The following is a 20,331-nucleotide window of genomic DNA, read 5'->3' on the forward strand; positions in this document are numbered from 1 at the left end:
AAGGAATGTACATGTATCTAGATCAAAATAAAATCCTAATAAAACTAAATACAGCCTCCTGCCGTATTTTATAATACAATCATGCACACACATATAAATGCCCTTGACATGTCCAAGGGTCCAATCACACATAAAACTATAAGTCATAATAGTTGGATCCTGCATCCACAAAGTTAGCACATCCTACTATTATCCCGCCTAAATTATGTATGACATGTGCATAATTAAACTAATACCAAATACATGAGGCAAAACCCTAGCTCGATACCAATTGTTGGTTGCTACTCTGGAAAACCTAGAGGTTCCACTGCATAAAAATTTTGTAAAAGGTCCGAACCTTTTCCTAGCTATCATGTGTTCTTTTAAATTAAATTTTGGATCGCTCATGGAACTTAACACGCTTGATCCAAAACTTAATCTATTTGTTCTTTAGGTTTTGACTTGGATCTCCTGCGGAACTTAACACGTTCGACCCAAGTCTCCTTAAGTTATTAATTCCATTAAATATTAATTTCCATAAAAGGTTCCCAGTATTGACGTGGCGAGGCACATGGCCTTCTTGGATATGGGAGCAACCACCACCGACTAGACAAAACCTTTAATAGAAAGCTAATATTTAATTTCCTAAAATAACTTTAGGTTAACCAAAGAGAACAATCAAATCACAAGGAAAAGAAAGAAAACAAAAGAACACAACTTCGAAAAACATATTCGAAATACTAGAACGTAAGCCTCTTGTATTTGGTATTATTTCCAAAAATAACTAGTATGATGCGGAAAGAAAAAATACTAGTTATACCTTCTAGAAAGATCTCTTGATCTTCTACCGTATTCCTCTTCTAACCTCGGACGTTGTGTGGGCAACGATCTTCCGAGATGAGAACCACCAAGCACCTTCTTCTTCCTTCTAGGTTTCGGCCACCAAAATTCTCCAAGAGAAGTAGAGGTCCGGCCATCACCACCAAGCTCCAAGGGATGCAAGAAACAAAACGTCCTTTCTCTCTTTCTTCTTCTAGCTAGAACCGGCCACCATCAAGAGCTCCAAGAGGGATTGCCACCGGCCACAAGAAGAAGAGAAGAGAAAGAAGCTAGGGCCGGCCACCAAGGAGGAAAAGAGAGGAAGAATAAAATAGAGTTAATCATCCATGAAGGCACCTCTACCCCCTCTTTTATAATCCTTGGTCTTGGCAAATAAGGAAATTTAATTAAAAACTTCCTTAATTCTTTTGCCATTAAAAAGGAAATTTTATTTAATTAAAAATAAATTTTCTTTTCTATTTGTAATGGCCGGCCACCTTAATCCCTTTAATCAAGGAAATTTTAATTCACACAAGAATTAAAACTTCCTTATTTGCTTTCGGAAATTTATAAAAATTTCTCAAATAATTTTTCCCTTCATGGTGGTTAATAAAAAGGAAATTTAATAAATTAAAATCTTTCTTTTAAACATGTGGATAAAAAGAAAGTTATCTCTAAAAAATTAAAATCTCTCTTAATCTACAAATAAGGAAAGATATCAAATCTTTTCTTAATCTTTTGTAGAAACTAATAAAAGAGAATATTTAATTTTTAAACTTCTCTTTTAAATTATTATCATGGTTAAAAAGGAAAGTTTTTCTTAAAAATAAAATCTCCTTTCAATCTACAAATAAGGAAAGATTTCAAATCTTTTCTTAATCTTTTGTAGAAAGCTTTAAAAGGAAAGATTTAATTTTTAAACTCTCTTTTAAAACTATGATATCCACATAAGAAATAATTTTAATAAAAAATTCTTTTTAATATGATGTGGCCGGCCACCTAAGCTTGGGCTCCAAGCTATTGGCCGGCCACCTTAAGGCCAACCTTTAGGCTTGGCCGGCCCTAAGCTTGAGCTTCAAGCTTAGCTTGGCCGGCCCCTATTGGTTGGGTAAGAAGGTGGGTATGTGGTGGGTATAAATCTCTATATACAAGAGGCTACGATAGGGACCGAGAGGAGGAATTGGTTTTGGTCTCCCGATAAAATTAAGCATCCCGTGCTCGCCCCGAACACACAACTTAATTTTATCAATAATAATTCATTCCACTAGAGAACTATTATTGAACTACCGCACCAATCCCAAATTACATTTTGGGCTCCTTCTTATCATGAGTGTGTTAGTCTCCCTGTGTTTAAGATATCGAATGTCCACTAATTAAGTGAGTTACTGACAACTCATTTAATTAATATCTTAGTCCAAGAGCAGTACCACTCAACCTTATCATCATGTCGGACTAGGTCCACCTGCAGGGTTTAACATGACAATCCTTATGAGCTCCTCTTGAGGACATTATCAACCTAGTATCTCTAGGACACAGTTTCCTTCTATAATCAACAACACACACTATAAGTGATACCATTTCCCAACTTATCGGGCTTATTGATTCATCGAACTAAATCTCACCCATTGATAAATTAAAGAAAAAATATCAAATATATGTGCTTGTTATTATATTAGGATTAAGAGCACACACTTCCATAATAACCGAGGTCTTTGTTTCTTTATAAAATCAGTATAAAAGAAACGACCTCAAATGGTCCTACTCAATACACTCTAAGTGTACTAGTGTAATTATACAGTCAAAATAAACTGATACCTAATTACACTACGACCTTCTAATGGTTTGTTCCTTTCCATTTTGGTCGTGAGCTACTGTTTATAATTTATAAGGTACTGATAACATGATCCTCTGTGTGTGACACCACACACCATGTTATCTACAATATAAATTAATTGAACAACTACATTTATCATAAATGTAGACATTTGACCAATGTGATTCTTATTACTAAATAAATGTTTATACCAAAAGCTAGGCATTTAGTATACACCCTAACACTATGCACGCATCCCTAACTAGACTCGGGTTTGCAAGTCCCGAATTTAGTAGGGTTACTAGGTTATCTGAACCTAGGGACGACTGTGGGAGCCCAACCCAATGGATATCTAATCCAGTACAGTGCCACTGAGAAAGTAAAATACTGAACATAAACTAATAAATTCTTGTCTTGCTTTTACTAGGTTGTCTAAACCCAGAACTAGGTTATCTAAACCTAGAGGCGACTGTGGGAGCCCACCCATTGGACATCTAGTCCTGTACAAAGCTGTAGCAAGACTATATGAGCTGTGAAATGCTTCTATTGCATTTAACTAAGATATTAAAATGCCTAGGTTGCATTTTTCTGTGCTAAACAATTTAATCGAACAATTGGTATGCGCTAATTCGCATCCTTTGTGTCGATAGTCTACATATTACTAAACTAATACACGGAATTCACACGAAAGCTACTTATACTGCAGGTGAGGGGCTTCTTACCTCCTGTTCGGATTTTCTTACGATTCTAATCGCTAGATTTCCGGTGGAGACGATCTTCTCGACGATTCCCTCGCGTCTACGTGTTCCTCTCGCGAAGGGAAGTGTCCTCGTGTCGGAGTCGTCGTCGGAAGGTGCCCTTGGGGACGGAACCCTAGCCTTGCTTGTGGTTGGCGCCGAGAGAAGGAGGAGGGAAAGTGGGCGGCGGGATTAGGGTGAGGAGGAGAGAAGTTGCGTTAAAAAAAAACCCCACTTAATAATTCCCTATTTATATTAAGTGGTAATTTCGGCCCAACTTACATATAAATATTATTGGTTCCCTTTCCTTTCAGCACGGCCCTGCTGGGTTCACTTGGTTACTAAAGCTATCTATAAGTCATAGGGTTCGCTAGGTCTCGGGTTCAATTCCCGAGTAGGCTGTTTTCGTTTTCTATTTATTTTTGCTACTTCCGCTAATCTAAAATTCTGTAAAAATATCCTAAAATTCTAGAAAAATACTAGGATATTTCTAATAATTATTTTGAGAATTTTCGGGCGTTACAATAAGTAACTAAAATAATAAAGCTAAATAGAAGGACAGAGAAGACCGGGAGTTAACCTGGTTACAACCAAGAAAGTTATTAATCCAGGGCGATGAACAACGCACTAGAAAAATCTCCTTCTCTGAAGGCGGAGAAGACTTTTACACTCTAACAGTTCAGAACTATTGCTAGGAATTGATTACATAGTTTATGGAATAATTGATTTAAAATTCCTAGCTCCAGAGGCCTTTATATAGTCTCTGGAAATTCTATCTCGGATGTCCGAGGCGCCTCCAATAGAGGTCTAAGGCACCTCCATCGAGTGAGTGGATAAAACTTTATCCGAAAACTCAACGTTCACTTCTGTCAGGTTCGAGGTGCCTCCAACAGGCATTGAGGGCGCCTTCAAGCTGGAGGCGCCTCCAATGCCTGATGGAGGCGCCTCCAAGCTGGCTGGCAACTTTTCTAGCTTGCTTGCTTCTTTGCTTCATTTTTCGAAGTCCCGTTCTTTTGGGTGATTCTGGCTAACCGAAATAGGGTTCACCCGAACCCAATTTCCGGCCTTCACCTCGAGCAATTTTCCTCCCCGGCTTAATGTTCCTCGAACGTCGCGCACGTTCTTCTCGCCCACCGGTGTACTCTTCCGCAGCTCTCTCGTCCTTCAAACGCACCGAGCCCGTAGGCTCCCTTCCTGTGTCGTCCTTCTCGCTAGCTGCGTCTTCCGCTCGACTTCCTGTGCTCCTAAGATCCTACACACTCAGACACAGGGGTCAAACACAAAGCATGACCTAATTAACTTGGTTGATCACAACAAAACAACCACGGGGTTCAACAGACATTACTTGAAGACAATTCACATCTTATTCTTTACTTCTTCGTTTACATCATTCCATCCATCTAATGTGTATGGCACAAATTCTTTTATCATGCAACCTAGGAAAAAAGCGTAATTCACTCAATTATCTCCAAGTGGTTGTCTGAACGCATTACGCTCCAATTCTTTAGGCTTTTGTTGATCATTTACCAAATTCAATTTTTATGAACTGCGTCCATTTTTCTTATCAATTTTATCGTCATCAATTCCCTCTTTACTGTACAAATCTTGTGATGAATTAAGTGGACTATTAGAAGCTATATTTTCCTGCAACATTGCATAAAGAGATCGAAATGTATAAATGTATTTTATTAAAATAAACCAAGATTTAAAATAGAATACAATATCACATGAATTTCATCTAAAACTATTTTGCTATGTTTTTTGCCCATTTTCTCATCTTTTGAATGATATATAATTAATGACCTGCTCATTTACAATATGACATGATCATCGCTAAAAACAAACAACTATAAAATCTACACCATAAAATTTAAGTTATGGATCTATCACATCAATTCTCTCACACTCGTTCCTTGCATATGGTTTATTCTCAGTAATGTTAATCTCAAGTCTAGACACATCAAGAAGTGTTGATGATGTATAGGCATCCTCTTCAATCAAATTCATGTCATGAATACCGTGAAGCGGCGCTTTTAGCAACATACCGATTTGATTCATCATTGTCCTTAAAATAGAATATTTGTTTTACTTATGATACTAAAATGAAAGGATTGCTTTCAAAAGTTCTTAGTCCTTTGGTGTAAATTCACCAGTGTAAAATCATCTTCCATTTTAAAATGATAGCATGGATTCAGGCTCTCTATTCTATAAACTATTGCTAAATAGAATACAATCTTGAGCATCAAGTCATTATATTTTCTCCTATTGAAATACAAGTAACTTTAATTGTACTTGTAGCTATCACATCCAATACAATCATGATATTTGTTAAATTCTTTCCACACAATGATTCCTCTAAGGGAGTGAAACTACACTGTCATCAAGATAAAAATTATAGGGTAATGAAGCTATAGTCCAAGAACTAATTCCAGGCTGAAATGAGTACAGATACAAGCAACAAGGTAATATTGCTTCGTAGTTGCCATGTGGTGCCATCTTTAATGAGAGATTTTTTTTAAGAAATTAAATCAAGCACAAGCATCAGCTAAGAAAATCGACTATAAATCAATGAAGAATTGCTTGCAATTGGTTGTACATTCAGAAACTAAAGGGACAGATGAAAATCACATTTAGGTATGTAAACATTGAATAGATAGTCGTGCAGATTAGATTCAATAGAAAAGAGCATTCTTCATTTCTACTCAGCATTGCTAGGTTAGAAGTTTTGTTCATCATACTAACAGCAACTGGAAATTTCCTAAATATTATGACAAATTTCTGTTATGAGACTGGCCACAGTTCATTGTTTTGCTTACTAAAACGAAAAAACCAATACCAGTAGTTTGAAACAGCAAAGTTGAAATCTAAACAAAGACCAATTTGACAAGATCTGAAGGAAAAAGGCAAAGACTTCAATCGCATTGACAATCCACAAAAGTTTATAGAGCAGAAAAAAATGCACAAGACAATGCTAACCTAATTTTGTCGATGCTCTCTGTCTCGTGCAATGTTTCTTTTACCGGATGACAACTTCGCAAAGGAAGCTAAAACCCATGATTCAATCAAACAAAATCCTTGTAAGCCAACCAAAGCAACACAAGCTGTAAAATGAAGGAATCATTCTTGGAAACCAAAGGTTTTTGGTTCATCAGGAGACACAAGCTCGGGCAATCCTTTGTGTCCAAGTGACACCTACCTATTTGTCCCAAGACCTATCTTTGCTTTCCAAAAGGTTCATACACTGAGAATAGATTCTGGAAAATGATAAGGGTAGATTATCTTCATCATGAAGCTATACTTGTTAACTATACGAAGTTTAACCCTCCATTGAGACCTCCACAGGGCAATGTCACCTAATAAAAATATAATTAATTATCTTTTAAAAATTAGATTAATGAATGTTTTCTTAGATCTCTCTTTAGCCCTTAAAACTTCAACTCTAATAGATTTGGCTCTTCTAAGTTCTATCTATTGATTCTCATATCATCTTAACCTATTTTCCCTCAATTTATCGTTTACTAGAGAGCGTAAGAAAGTGAGGTAAGAAAGTCACTTTCTTCTAAATTTAAAAAATAAAGGTTGAGGAAGAAAGCTGACTGTTGTTACTTTCTCATTTGATCTCTAAGTAAACAGTAATCAAAATTTCTTCGATCTATCTTCCCTCAAGTCTTCCCTAACTTTTGTATCCTCCCTACCTTCTTCCAAGTAAACAGGGGGTAATGAATAGCAGACAATCTAGAAATTGAAACATATCAACAGTGTGGAAAGAACATGGCATTCAACGACAAGGTATTCAATGAATCAGTCCAAGGTATTCAATGACAACATAATACAAGAAAACAAAAGCAAATAAAAGAATATTCAACTTGAGAAAGATAAGGATTGTGAGAGCGCCAAAAAAAAGATTCAGACGAAGATGTTCAATTCGGTGGAGAGCTTCGCAGGAGAAGGCTTCGGCAGAGAGAGGATGGGTAGAGATGTTTGACAAAGATGGAGTTTATGGTTTCGGTAGAGGGAGTTCACATGAGGAGGTCGCGAGTTTAGGGTTTCTACATGAGAGGTTCGCGTGAGGTTTACTGCGTGAGGAGTTTAGTTCGCGGGAGGTTTTCTGGAGTGAGGATCTTTGGCAGAAAATTAATTGAAGGAGGGTTTCCGTATGAAAAGTTTTGGTGAAAAATAATTAGAGAGGTGAGATATTTCAGTGGAAAGCATATTGTACCCTGTTAAAATTTTATAATATTTATAAGTAGTGTGCACTCATTTACATATCTTATTATTTTATTAAAAATCTTCTCCCTTTACTAACTAATTTTGATGAAGCTAAAATGCATTTATGTTAATGTTCTTTTTTCTATTTACATTAAAAATAATCCCAAGGTTTATTAGTAACTCCACAAGTGAAACAATCAGTGATCTAGAATTCGAGACTCAGCTACAGCGTATTATTATGAATTTTTCTCATCATTAATTTTCTCTGGTTGTTTTATATAAAAAAAATATAGTTCTCTTTAGTCTCATATCTTAGAATTGACAACACTATGATCAAAGAACTATAAATATTTTAGGCCGACGATATTAAAAAATATATTTTTCTTAGTTTTTTTATTTAGACAAGTATAATATTAAATTAAAATAATTTTTTGCGTAGGGAAACCCGTTACAGTAGTCACTATTGCATGGGTCTAACGAATCTTACCCAAATAATTAATTCTTCGTTTATAAAGGTGACACTAGAAAATTCAAACAATTCAAATTTTTAAAGACCCAAATAATTTATATATAATTATATTACACTCGCAACGCGTGTGCACGATCACACTAGTGTATAATAAGTATTAGTAGCGCTCTCCACACATCGTGTAATATACCAAAAATATAGCTAAGGATTTGAAATAACTAAAGGTTGATATAATTAAATTATTTTAAGAGAAATAAATATATTTTAGTGGATATTAAATAAGGATTTGAAATAACTAAAGGTTGATATAATTAAATTATTTTAAGAGAAATAAATATATTTTAGTGGATATTATATCAAGAAATAAGTTTATATGAATGTATAGAATTTACTGATATTTTTTTCTAAATTTTTAATGAGATGTTTTTGATTTTACGGGATAAATGGATAGGATTTAAAACCTGTTGAGAATACTCTATAAAGGAGGAGTTGACTGGAACTAAACCCTAAGTTGAAAAATCAAACCCTAAATTTATTTATTCCTTCATCTCCGCCATTTCTTCCCCACGCGTTCCCTGCCGCGTCTGCTCACGACGCTGCACGCCGACCGCCGGAAGCTGCCCCTCCTTCCTCTTCGTGCACACACAGGTTCCCCGGTGGGCATCGTCTCATCGGCTGGCCACGAACCCCACCGTCGATGTCGTGTTTCCACGCTACCGCCCCTACTGTCCGGTCACTCCTCCACGTCTCTCCTTCACCAGGCGCACAACGACACTGTATTGTAGCGAGGATGGCTGGCGTCGGCCAACTGCTGGCGATGCACCCCCGTCGACATGAGGAAGCCAACAGTCGCCGCCTGCTCGCGTCTGCGATGCACGCCGCGGGTACCACTGCCATGCTGGGCATCAACCCTCTTCCTTCAACATCATCTCCGGCGGTAGTCATCCAACCCATAGCAGTTTTTGTGTGCCCGATCCCCCAGCGCAGCTATCTGCCCATGCGGGTAGCAGCGATGCATCGCCCTGGTGGCTGGTCATCACGCTAACAATTACCACCACTAGCGACGTCGGAAATCCCTGTTAGCCTCTGTGAGTAGATGTTCTATTGACCTCGCGTGCTCAGGTCGAAGTTGCCCGCAACTCCGGCCAAGAACAGCCGCCGCCTACTGGATTTCTCAGCATTTCTCACCAGCCACTGCTTTAAACTTTACTACCGCCTTCGCTGCCAACCTCTCCATCGCTACCAACCTCTCCGTCGCTGGACGGGCCACAGTCCTCATTGTCGGCTGGGATCAGTAGTTAGGATCTGTAGGTAACACGTAATTTGAGTTTTAGAATTCATTAATTTGCTACAATAGTTTAATTAATTTGGATATTAATTAAGTTGATTTTGTAATTCATTGATAGATTAATAGATTGATCAATATTGATTAAGTTAAGTTGATTACCGAATCATTTGATAAGGTATATATTAATGTGAATCAAATGATAGGTGGATTGATGGATTAACATATGATGTGATTATAGATAAATTAGTTTTACTAATCATTGGATTAATTGAATTATTAATTAATCACTGAGTTGATTAATTAATCAACTGATAAATAAATTAAATAGTTGATTCATTAATCAATAGGGTTTGATTATTGATTAATAGACCCTTAGGTTCCATGTATCCTATATTTGTAGGATTTGAGCTCGATGCGATCTCACAGACTTGAAGACGATTTAGACACGCTACATCGAGGTGGGTAGATCCTACTTATCTTCTTGATAGCTTGATTATAGTGCATGTTTATTTACTGCCATGTTGGATGAGGTTATAGTTACTTGCTTACCTTAGGTCTGTCCTATATCATTCCTGAGTTTGATACATTATTATTTGTCCTTATATGTAACCTATTGTTGATAGTTATCCAGTTATGTTTGATATTCATGATTGTGCTTTTAGATATGCATAATATTATCATACTATAGTGTAGGACATTGGATATTCTGCTAAACCCCTTGATAGATAATTTAAGTTGTATTTACGGTTAGGATGATCATACCGTAGTATAGGATATCAAACATCTTGCTAAACCTTATTTGATATTTCATGCTATAGTCCAGGATTATTGAGTATCCTAATAGACCCTCGTTATTATGTAGGCCTATGGCTTATGTTCATAAATCAGTATTATAGTATGGTTATGTACTTAGTCGTGTGTCTATAGGTCACTGATATCATATGTAGTATAGTCGTATACTAGTACGAGAGCATATATGTTAGTGAGATTATACTAACATATACTTGATGAAAAGCACTCCCCAACAAAGGGGTAGTGTATTCCACTAGGCTTTTCCCTTTGAATCAACCCCTAAGATTACTTGATCTTGACCCCGTTGTTTATTATACGTGGGGTGATACCATGGAATTAGTTATGATATTAACACTAGATGACTAGTAAATTTGAGTACTTGATTGTCTATTTTCTGCCCACATATTAGTAGGATATACCGTAATGTAGGATACTGAGTATCCTAGTAGACACTTACTTGATATATAGGCTCATGCATATACATCAGTAAGATAATACCACAGGATAGTATTTTGAGTATCCTACTAGACCCTTATATAGTTAGTATATCCTGTCGACTATTGTCTCCTATTCGTGGTTGAGAAAGTCGTTAGCAACCATTAGTATATCCTGCTGGCTGTTGTTTCCCATTAGTGGTTGAGAAAGTCGTCAGCGACCGTTAATATATCCTGTCGATTGTTGTTTCCCATTCGTGGTTGAGAGAGTCGTCAGTGATCATGATATATATATGACTGCCCACGAGGCCATTCATGGTAGTGAGTTCGCGTGCAGTCCTTAGCTAGATAGCTACGTATATACCCTATCTTCCCACGAGATCATTCGTGGTAGCGAGTTCGCTTACAGACAGTGACTACTTGTTTACCCTTGATTGCCCACGGAACGATCCGTGGTAGAACATTCTCCTACAGTCAATACTCATTATATACTTGCTATATGTTAGTCATGTATTTGTTCGTGCAGGTTGGAGCGTACCGTATGTACTCCCGATTTATTGGACACACCTGGTTGGACGGGTTACTAGATGAGTATATAGTTACTTATGCTCTAGTAGTGGTTGATCATATTGACTCTCTTACTATTATAGTAAGGACTTCATCTGAGACTGCATCCTTTGATCTCTTGATAGTAATTATTCATGTACTATGTTCTTCTACCCACTGAGTATTTTATACTCACTGCCTGTTGTTTTCTTTGATCCTCCAGATTAGCAGATAGAGGATGTGTGTCGCTCAGAGGTCCTGGCTGCCAGTCCCACTCGAGTTGGATTTATGTTAAGTTGCTTCGTTTTATTGTTTCTGTTGCTTATAGTAATAGTTCTTTCTATTCTAGATTTTTGGGTATTTCACATGTGCATGCATACATACATGCATTGTCATTTGTGACTTGGTGTTATTTTTTTATATTGGTATTTATGTTGGCTTGAATTGATTTGATATCGATTATTTCATGAATTGTCACTAGGGATACTATCCGATTTGGCGGACAAGTATACCCTTGGGCCGTGATACACCGTTAATATTAAGTTTTAGCAACACACTCTGCACGTCATAGAAAAGTTTATTGATAGCGTACTTTTTCTACACGTCGTCATTTGTATAAACATTATACTATCTGTAGGGCACATAATTGGGTACGCCGTAAAAACTATTATTAACGGCTCGCTTTAACAGTGCGTCGTTGATGATGTATTGCAGAAAGTCATATTTGTTGTAGTGTAAAGTCGATTCAATTGGTATTTTTAGACTTTGTTTAAGAACCAATGTATTTTTGGATTTAGAAAATACATTTATTATACTATCTTTTCGACGAAATTTAATTTTAATTTCTTGTATAAATAAATTAGGTTATTCTTATTTATTTAGAAATAGAATTTTCAGTATTTTCTTTAATTCAGTGTTGGTTGGTAATAGTTCTTTGGTTGATAAACTTTATAAATTGAACACCTTAACTTCTACAGTTGATAACTTAATAATGCATAGTATAGGTACAAATATAAACTGACCAACGGGAATTCTTCCATGTTGTGGCATAGCATTAGGACATATATCCAAATAATGCCTAGAAAATTTAATGTTGTAAGTATCTTGGGTGAGTTTTGATGTAAACAACCAGGTTAAGTTGTTCCTGCAGTTTTGATACCTGTGTCTAAGTGTGTAAGAGCTTAGGAACATAAAAAGTCAAACAGAAGATACAGTAAGCAAAAAGGATGACACGGGAAGGGCGCCAATGGGATTAGTGTATCTGAGGGACGAGAAGCTACGGAAGAGTACACCGGTGGACAAGAATGACGTGTGTGACATTTAAGGGATGAGAAATCGGAGAGGAAACCTGCTCGAGGAGAAAGTTAGGGTTGGATTTGGGTGAGCTCAACTCCGGGCAACCAAATGATCACCCAAGAGAGCACAAGGAAGAGTTAACCTTTGAAGGTTAACTAGATGGACTGGAGGCGCCTCCAAGCGGCTTGGAGGTGCCCTCGCACCATTTGTTGGAGGCACCCTCGTGCCTTCTGTTGGAGGCACCCTAAATGAAGCTAGAGGTACCCTCGCGCTTCCTATTGAAGGCACCCTGGATAAAGCTGGAGGCGCTCTCATGCCTCTTGATGGAGGCGCTCTCATGCCTCTTGATGGAGGCACCCTCAAGAATACTGAAGGCACCCTCAAACGCAGAAAGTCGTTGGTTATCTGTTGGCTGACTGTTGAAGAGTGGATAAAGTTTAATCCACTTGGAGGTGCCCTGGAGTACTTTGGAGGCACCTCCAAGCAATGGTAATTGATCCCTGGAAGCTATATAATGTCCCCTAGAATTAGGAATTATTGAACAACTACTGTATTCAATTCTTAGTTAATTTCTTAGTTATCAAAGACTACAAGAGGTTTCTTCGCCTTCAACGAAGGAGATTTTTAGAGCTTTTCACTTGCCTTGGATTAACAACTATCTAGGTTGTAACCAAGTAAATTCTTTTGCTTCTTTTCTTTTATGTTGTTATTTATTTTCTTTATTTGTGCTTAAGTAATTGTGCATCCTTGGTAAAGCAAAAGTAAGAGATATTTTTCTAACTCTTTTTTCAGGGCAATTCATCCCCCTCTTGTCGGTTTAACGTGGACCAACAATTGGTATTAGTGCTCAACCACATCAAAAAGACTAACCACCAATTGAAGCAATGAGAAAATGGTCAGATCTGTTGGATCGTAGATGTTCGATAGAGGGGGGTGAATATCGAAAAACGTTCGAACAGGAGTAAACGCAGCGGAAAAGTAAAACAATGCTAACACAATTCACTTTACTTGGTTCGGAGCCTGTGTTGACTCCTACTCCAAGGCCCGCGGTCGTTGACCGCTTTCGGTGGGCAATCATTATCAATTCAAATATTACAAAGTTTAAGTACAAGAATTGATAGAGAAAGAAAATACCGACAATAGAATGAAAACAAAATCAGCACTGAGTCGGAAAGCTTTTCGCGGCGTCGCGAGAGCACAGAGGAGTAGATCTTGGATGCTGAGTTGTTGTAGAAGCTCCACCCCTGCCCCTTCTTTTATATGAGGTTCGGGGCGCCCCGGATCCCTTCCGAGCGCCCTGGTGCGACATGGCAGGTCCAACCAGCAAGCTCCACGTGGCGACGACGTTTTCAGGATAGAATTGCCTCCCGGGCGCCCGGATCCCTTCCGAGTGCTCGGACCTCCGGGCGCCCGGATCCCTTCCGAGTGCTCGGACCTCCGGGCGCCCGGATCCCCTCCAGGTGCTCGGACCACTTTTCTCCAGAGATCATCTTTCCTGTAAGACAAGGTTAGTCCGAGACAAATAGATAATGTGTATCCTGCAAAACAAAGTGTTAGCACAGTTTATAAGTTCAATATAAAAAGTATGACTTATATTCCGTCTTTCCGAGACCGGAATCTAGTCACGATCTCGACTTAGATATCCGAAATGGATCTAAGCCGGATCGACGCCTAATGTTCCCTTCCCGGAAACGCGTCCTCACAATCACTCCCTTCCAGTGACTTACTTTTACTCACCTGACAGACATCCGGTCAACCCTTCGACCCGTCTGGACTTCTCGCCAAGTGTCCGGTCAGCCCATCGACCTGCTTGGACTTCTCGCCAGCTATTCGATCAGCTCGTCGACCTAGATGGACTTCTCACCAAGCATCCGGTCAGCCCGTCAACCCGCTTGGAGTTCGTGCCAGACATCTGGTCAGCCCGTCGACCTGTTTGGACTTCTCTTGCACACTCGGTCAGAGTGTTAGATCACGACAAACCTAACTTAACCTGATTTATCATTCATCAAAACCTGAGTTAAACCGTTAGTGCTAACTGCACCAACAATCTCCCCCTTTTTGATGGAATGACAACCTGGTTAAGTTAGTGAAAAATATGCGAGTAAAAAAAACTAGCATGATTTTTAAGGTTTAAGTTAGTTTTTAATTTTGACATTTTGTTTCTCTAACTTAACCACCAATCCCTCCCCCTTTGGCATTCATCAAATAAGGATATAAGTCAAACACTCAAAAATACAGAATACAGACAAAGTAAGGAATGATGTCAAGTTAACTTGGGGAGTTTAAACTTTTAAAGACTTGTTTAAAGCATTAGCTTTAGCTTTTAGAAAATAGCTAAGTTTTGAAAGAATAGCTAATTGTAGCAGGATAACTTAGTGATGAGTTAGTATATTTTGAGTAATTTTTAAAGATCATTTTTGCAAAATTAATTTAATTTTCAAAAATAACTTTGCAAACTCAAAGAGAATTTTCTAATCAGAAATTTGAAAAGCTAATTTTCCAGTATAAGTGTATAAGTTTCAAATTTTAGGATCAAGTTTTAAATTTTCAAAATACGTTTCAATTTTGAAGTATTTTTCAAACATAAGTTTTCAAAATCAAAAGTTTAAGGCTAAGTTTTCAAAACTAGATTAATCAAGAAAATTTCCAAACATAAGTTTTAATTTTGAAACACTTTTCAAACCTGAAAAATCAAAGATTTCAAAGCTGAGTTTTAAAAGATATTTACTTTTCAAAACTGATTAAAACTAAGTTTTCAATAGATTCAAAATCTTAGTTTATAAAATCTAAGTGAAGAATTTAGTTTTATAAAAGCTAGTTTAAAAAAAAGTTTTTTAAAAATTTGAAACATAAGTTTTCAAGATTAAGGATTTCAAAGCTAAGTTTGAAAAAAATCTTCTTTTCAATACTGATTAAGTTTGTAAAAACTTCAAATTGAGAACCAAAATTTTAGAAAAGATATTATGTTTAAGGTGGAGAAAATAATTTTGGTGTTAAGTGTTGATTTAATCCTCCCCCTAAACCTAACATCTAAAATAACTGTCTAACCAATTAGGTACTTACTGACTATCAGAAGATAACAACTTTCACTTGGTTAGTCAAGTTAAGTTCATTGTAATCAGTTAGCGGATGACTAAACTGAATAACTTAACTTGATCACTGTATGTTTGGTATTTAACGCCCAGACTTATTTTGATACACTGACATAAGTATTTTAATGTAACAACCCAAATTTCCTCATTACGAGTCCTAATAATACTTATAAATATTTAGAAATACTTTAGAAATATTCTAGAGATTTTTAGAAATTTTTAGAGTATTTTTATATAATTTTCGGAGTTCGTTTGGTATTTTACCAAAAAAACAAAGTGAGGCAAAAAGAGGTCGGACTGAGGTTTGAACCAGGGACCTCTAGTTAAGCAAAGCCCTAAGTAGTTTCGGATGACCAAGAACCCAATAGGGTCGTGCTGATCAAATAGAGGGCGAAGATAAATTTACGTGGTAATAGATAACAGAAATACCCTCGCGGTTTGTTTGGTATTTCGGACGGGCTAGGCAGATGAATGAGGTAACTCACTGGGACTTCGAAGCGTAGACGGAGATCCTCGCGGTCCGAGGTATCAAAATCGGATTGTACAGAAGTATACCATGGAGAAAAGGATTCTTGGGCCATCGATGCAGACGACAATAGTTGAGGGAACAAGGAAGGACTCAGACTGACGCGTAATAGGTCAAGCAGACGAGGAAGACGATGGCGTCGCAATAATACTCGCTGGAGGAATCGCCGATGGGGAGCTTGAAGACGATGACACAAGAATATGTGTTCTCTGCATCGATTAGGGATTTTAAATTACTCCTCGGTACATCGGGAGTATCATCCCAGCGCGTGGCCACACGATCCAAACGGTCTAATGAGCAGGACCGTCGGATGAGAATGGCACGAGCCACCGACTTGTATGAAGCAACGCGCAGCAGTTGTCATTTCAGTAATTTTCAAGTGCAGACCACGTGGCACACTCACATACGAAGACATTTATGGGGATTAAACAAAGCAAATCATTCCTCTGATTTGTTCGCACGCGTATCAGCAACTCGTTACCTAGCATTGATTTTGCTTCCCCTGTATATCCCTATTTTTCTTTTAAAATAATAAATTATTTGAATTCTTGGTATGTTTTTTCAATTTCATTTAATTTTATTTTTAAAGATTAATTTTATTTATTATTTATTTGCTATTATTTTTTTATTTTTTTTATTTTTATATAAATATAATTTGAACCCTCAAAAATTATCATCCTAATTCAACATTTCATTTTTTTTTTATATTCCATTTTTTTATTAGTTTTGCTTACTATAATAAATTTTATTTATTTTTTTTTTATAATTTTTTTTTTTTACAAATGTCAAAAATCTTACATTTATTTTAAATTACCTCTCCTCATACATTTCTTTTAAATTATCTCTGCTTAAATCCTTGACAACTTTTGACGTATATAAAAACTTCTCTTTGTTTAAATTACCTCTAACCTTCCCCTCTCTTTAAATTATCTCATCCAATGCTTGACACATACCAAAATCCTCATTTCCTTAAAATTACCCTCCTCCAACCCTTGATACACGACACATGTCAGAACCTCTCACTTTCTTTAAATTATACTTTTTCCAACCCTCGACACATGTTAAAATACCTCTCTCTCTTTAAATTACCCACATCCAACCCTTGACACATGTCAGAACCTCCTCTCCTTTTAAATTATCCTCCTCCAACCTTTGACACATGACACATGTCAAAATCACTCACTCTCTTCAAATTACTCACCCTCCAACCCTTTACACCTGTCAAAATACCTCCCCTCCCTTTAAATTACCCCTCTTTAACTCTTAACATATGTGAGAATATCCCCTCCCTTTAAATTATCCACCCTCCAACCCTTGATGTTGGTGCGGGAAGCATCCGACGATCGAACTCAAGTTTTGATAATGACAAAGGGATTCAAAGTTAAGTTTATTTGTTATTTAATGTGTATGGTTGAGTGTTTCAGGAAAGTCCAAACTGTAGTTAGGCAAGTGGAAAACCTAGGGGGTGGTAACCCTAGGTCATAGGGGGTGGTAACCCTATGCGGAAAGTCTTGACGGGTCGGAGCTTCGGACAAAAATCCTAGGGGGCGGTAACCCTAGGTTAAAATCCTGGTGTCGCGAACCGGGTAGAAGTCTGGACGGGTCGTGGACCGAACATCCAACATGAAGACCGGAAGCATCGGGCGCTGAGCAAAAGTCCAGTCGGTCTGGAGGACCGAGCTGGCAAAAGGTAAACTCTCCTGAGTGGAGTAGGTGAGGACGCGTTCCCCGGAAGAGGGAACAGTAGGCGTCGGGCCGACCTAGGGTTTCCAGTTGGAAATCCGAAGTCAGACCAGGACAGCCCGGTGACTGTCAAATATTTATTTATCATATTTATTATGTGCTAACTTTGTACTGCAGGGTATTTTTGGGAACTAACGTATCTTGCAGGGACCAAAGTGCATTTTACACCTTGGATGGAGGCGCCTCAGGTACAAGGCTGAAGTTGGCTGCGAAGTGGAGCTGTAGGCGTGTAAAATACCGAAAATAGGCGAATATTTAATAGGGAATTTTCCGGAATTTTTGGAAATTTTTCGAAAATTTTTCGGAGCTCGTATGGACGAGTTAACGGAGATAAAATTTGGGTTCCGGGAAAGCCTGTTTAGGTTACCCTATTTAAGTGAGGAAATGTTTATATTTCCTTTTCTTTTTATATTTCTTTTTCTTTTATTTATTTTTTTCACCGTTTCTTCTACCTTAGCCCTGTGTCCTAGCCGTCCGACATCTCCTGGTACAGCCGAGTCTTCACCGGATCTACCCTAGATCTGTCGAAGACTTCCCGGGTTGTGCCTAGCTCTACCCATTGTAGCCACCATCAACCACTTCATCTTTGGGTAAGATTTGATTTGAGTCTATGGCTTGGAGGTCTTGGCTGAAGAATTAGGAATCTGTTGAGGTGAGTTTGGGAAGATGAATTTGATGATTTCGATGGTTTGAGCTATTGGTATTACTTTTGTTATGTAAGCATAGGGTTAATTATATTAAATCCTGTGTAGACCTTATATGGTGACTTCCTTTGCAGACATTGTTGGAGAGAGCACTAACCGCTGTGATCTTCCTTTTGTTTGATCCATAGGTAAGGCTTAATGAATATAATCAAATATGTTGGTTGATTTTAATTGATGGTGTAATTACGGTTAATGAAACTAACCCTAGATAGTCGATGGATTAGGAATTTATTTAGCTATTTGTTTATTCTTGGCTAAATTGTAGGATTTATCACAGGACCTTGACGCGAGACGAGTTTCTCGACGTCCGGATTTGGACTGATTGGACCTTTCTTATTGGAGGCGGGTACTTCTGACTTTATGTCGTTTGATATACATAGTAATGATTTTAACAAATTACAATAATTATGTTTCTCATTTGTTTCGGTTAGTCACTACCCAATATTTATTACATGCTTGGTTGATTGCTTGTTTTGCATCTCATGTGTTCCTTACCTGTTTATACATGCTTATAGGTGTAGTGATATACCATGCTTCACCATGTTCAGGACCTAGGTTTTATATCTTCAGTGTACCTTTGATTTGATTCGTTGACCTATGGTGCACTTATATATATATATATATATATATATAGATTAACTCAGGATATTTTGTGGTTAGTGTCATGCATCATTTGCATGATTGCATGCTGTGCGATAGTCCGCTCCATTATTGTTGAGCACATCGCCAGTTACATGGATCTGCACACACCACCACTCATGGGTTAGTGGTCGATTCAGGCAGAGTGTGTTGCAGCAGGGACTTTGTTTGGCTCCGTTGGTCCGCTCATGGGTAGTGTGACACAACGTGGTAGCCAGCAGGGATTCCTCCCCGTCATCGTGTACCGGGAGTTGAGAGCATTGCACTCCCCCATTTATGATTTGGGGTAGGAGGATAGGTGTACTCCGACAGCATCCCGTCCACTCGGTCACTCATCAGGAGCAGTGACGACAGAGTGCACGGTTGTCACAACCCTACCCACTCGACCTCACTATTGTGTGTGAGATGATTGACTGGAGTCAGGGGTGACCAGGATGCATCATTGGCATCATATGCATGATGCATTTATTGCTTATGTTTATGTTTGCTGCATTTATATGCTGCATATTGTTTGGATACCTATGTTTGACATGCATATAAGATTTCTATACCACTCGGACTGTTTGTCCTTATATCAGGTCCTGGTTAGTACAGTTTCTCTCCTGTTTACTTCAGTTGCATTTTTATCTTTCTTATATCAGGAGACTGTACGCATGATTAATGCTAGGTGTTATTTTCCTACTTTGTATATCAGTTGTACCTGCTGAGTGTTGGACTCACCCCGCCTCCATTGTTATTATTTTTCAGGTTGATGCTGTCAGGAGAGAGTTCCAGTTGCTGGTCCCTTGCAGACCACGAGGACTTGTTGACTTTTTTGTTTTTAGTTTTTCTTCTTATTTAACTATGTTTAGACTTGGTTTGTTTGATACTTGGATATTGTATGGATTCTTATGATTGATGAATTTTTGTATGTTTTGGATTTGTTCTACTACATGCCTGCCTGGACGGCAGAAGAGGTGAGTTTGTCAGATTTGTGTTTTATGGGTGTAGTGGAGTAGGGTTGTTTTCGAGTCATGATATTACTGTTTTGTTTACTTATTATTAAATTGCGTGGTTGTGTCAGCCAGAGGCTGAAATTTATATAAACTGCGTGGATGTTTGTGTGGTTGTATTTTATTATTATTTGTGTGGTTGTATTGTTTATTATTGATAAATGCATGGCTGAAACAAACCTTATCATATGCGAGTCACTTAGAGTTGGTTAGATCGGTACTCCATAGAGTTGAATGCTATTGATTCTCCACA

Source organism: Zingiber officinale, chromosome 2A (genome assembly GCF_018446385.1).
Source record: "Zingiber officinale cultivar Zhangliang chromosome 2A, Zo_v1.1, whole genome shotgun sequence".
Taxonomy (NCBI): domain Eukaryota; kingdom Viridiplantae; phylum Streptophyta; class Magnoliopsida; order Zingiberales; family Zingiberaceae; genus Zingiber; species Zingiber officinale.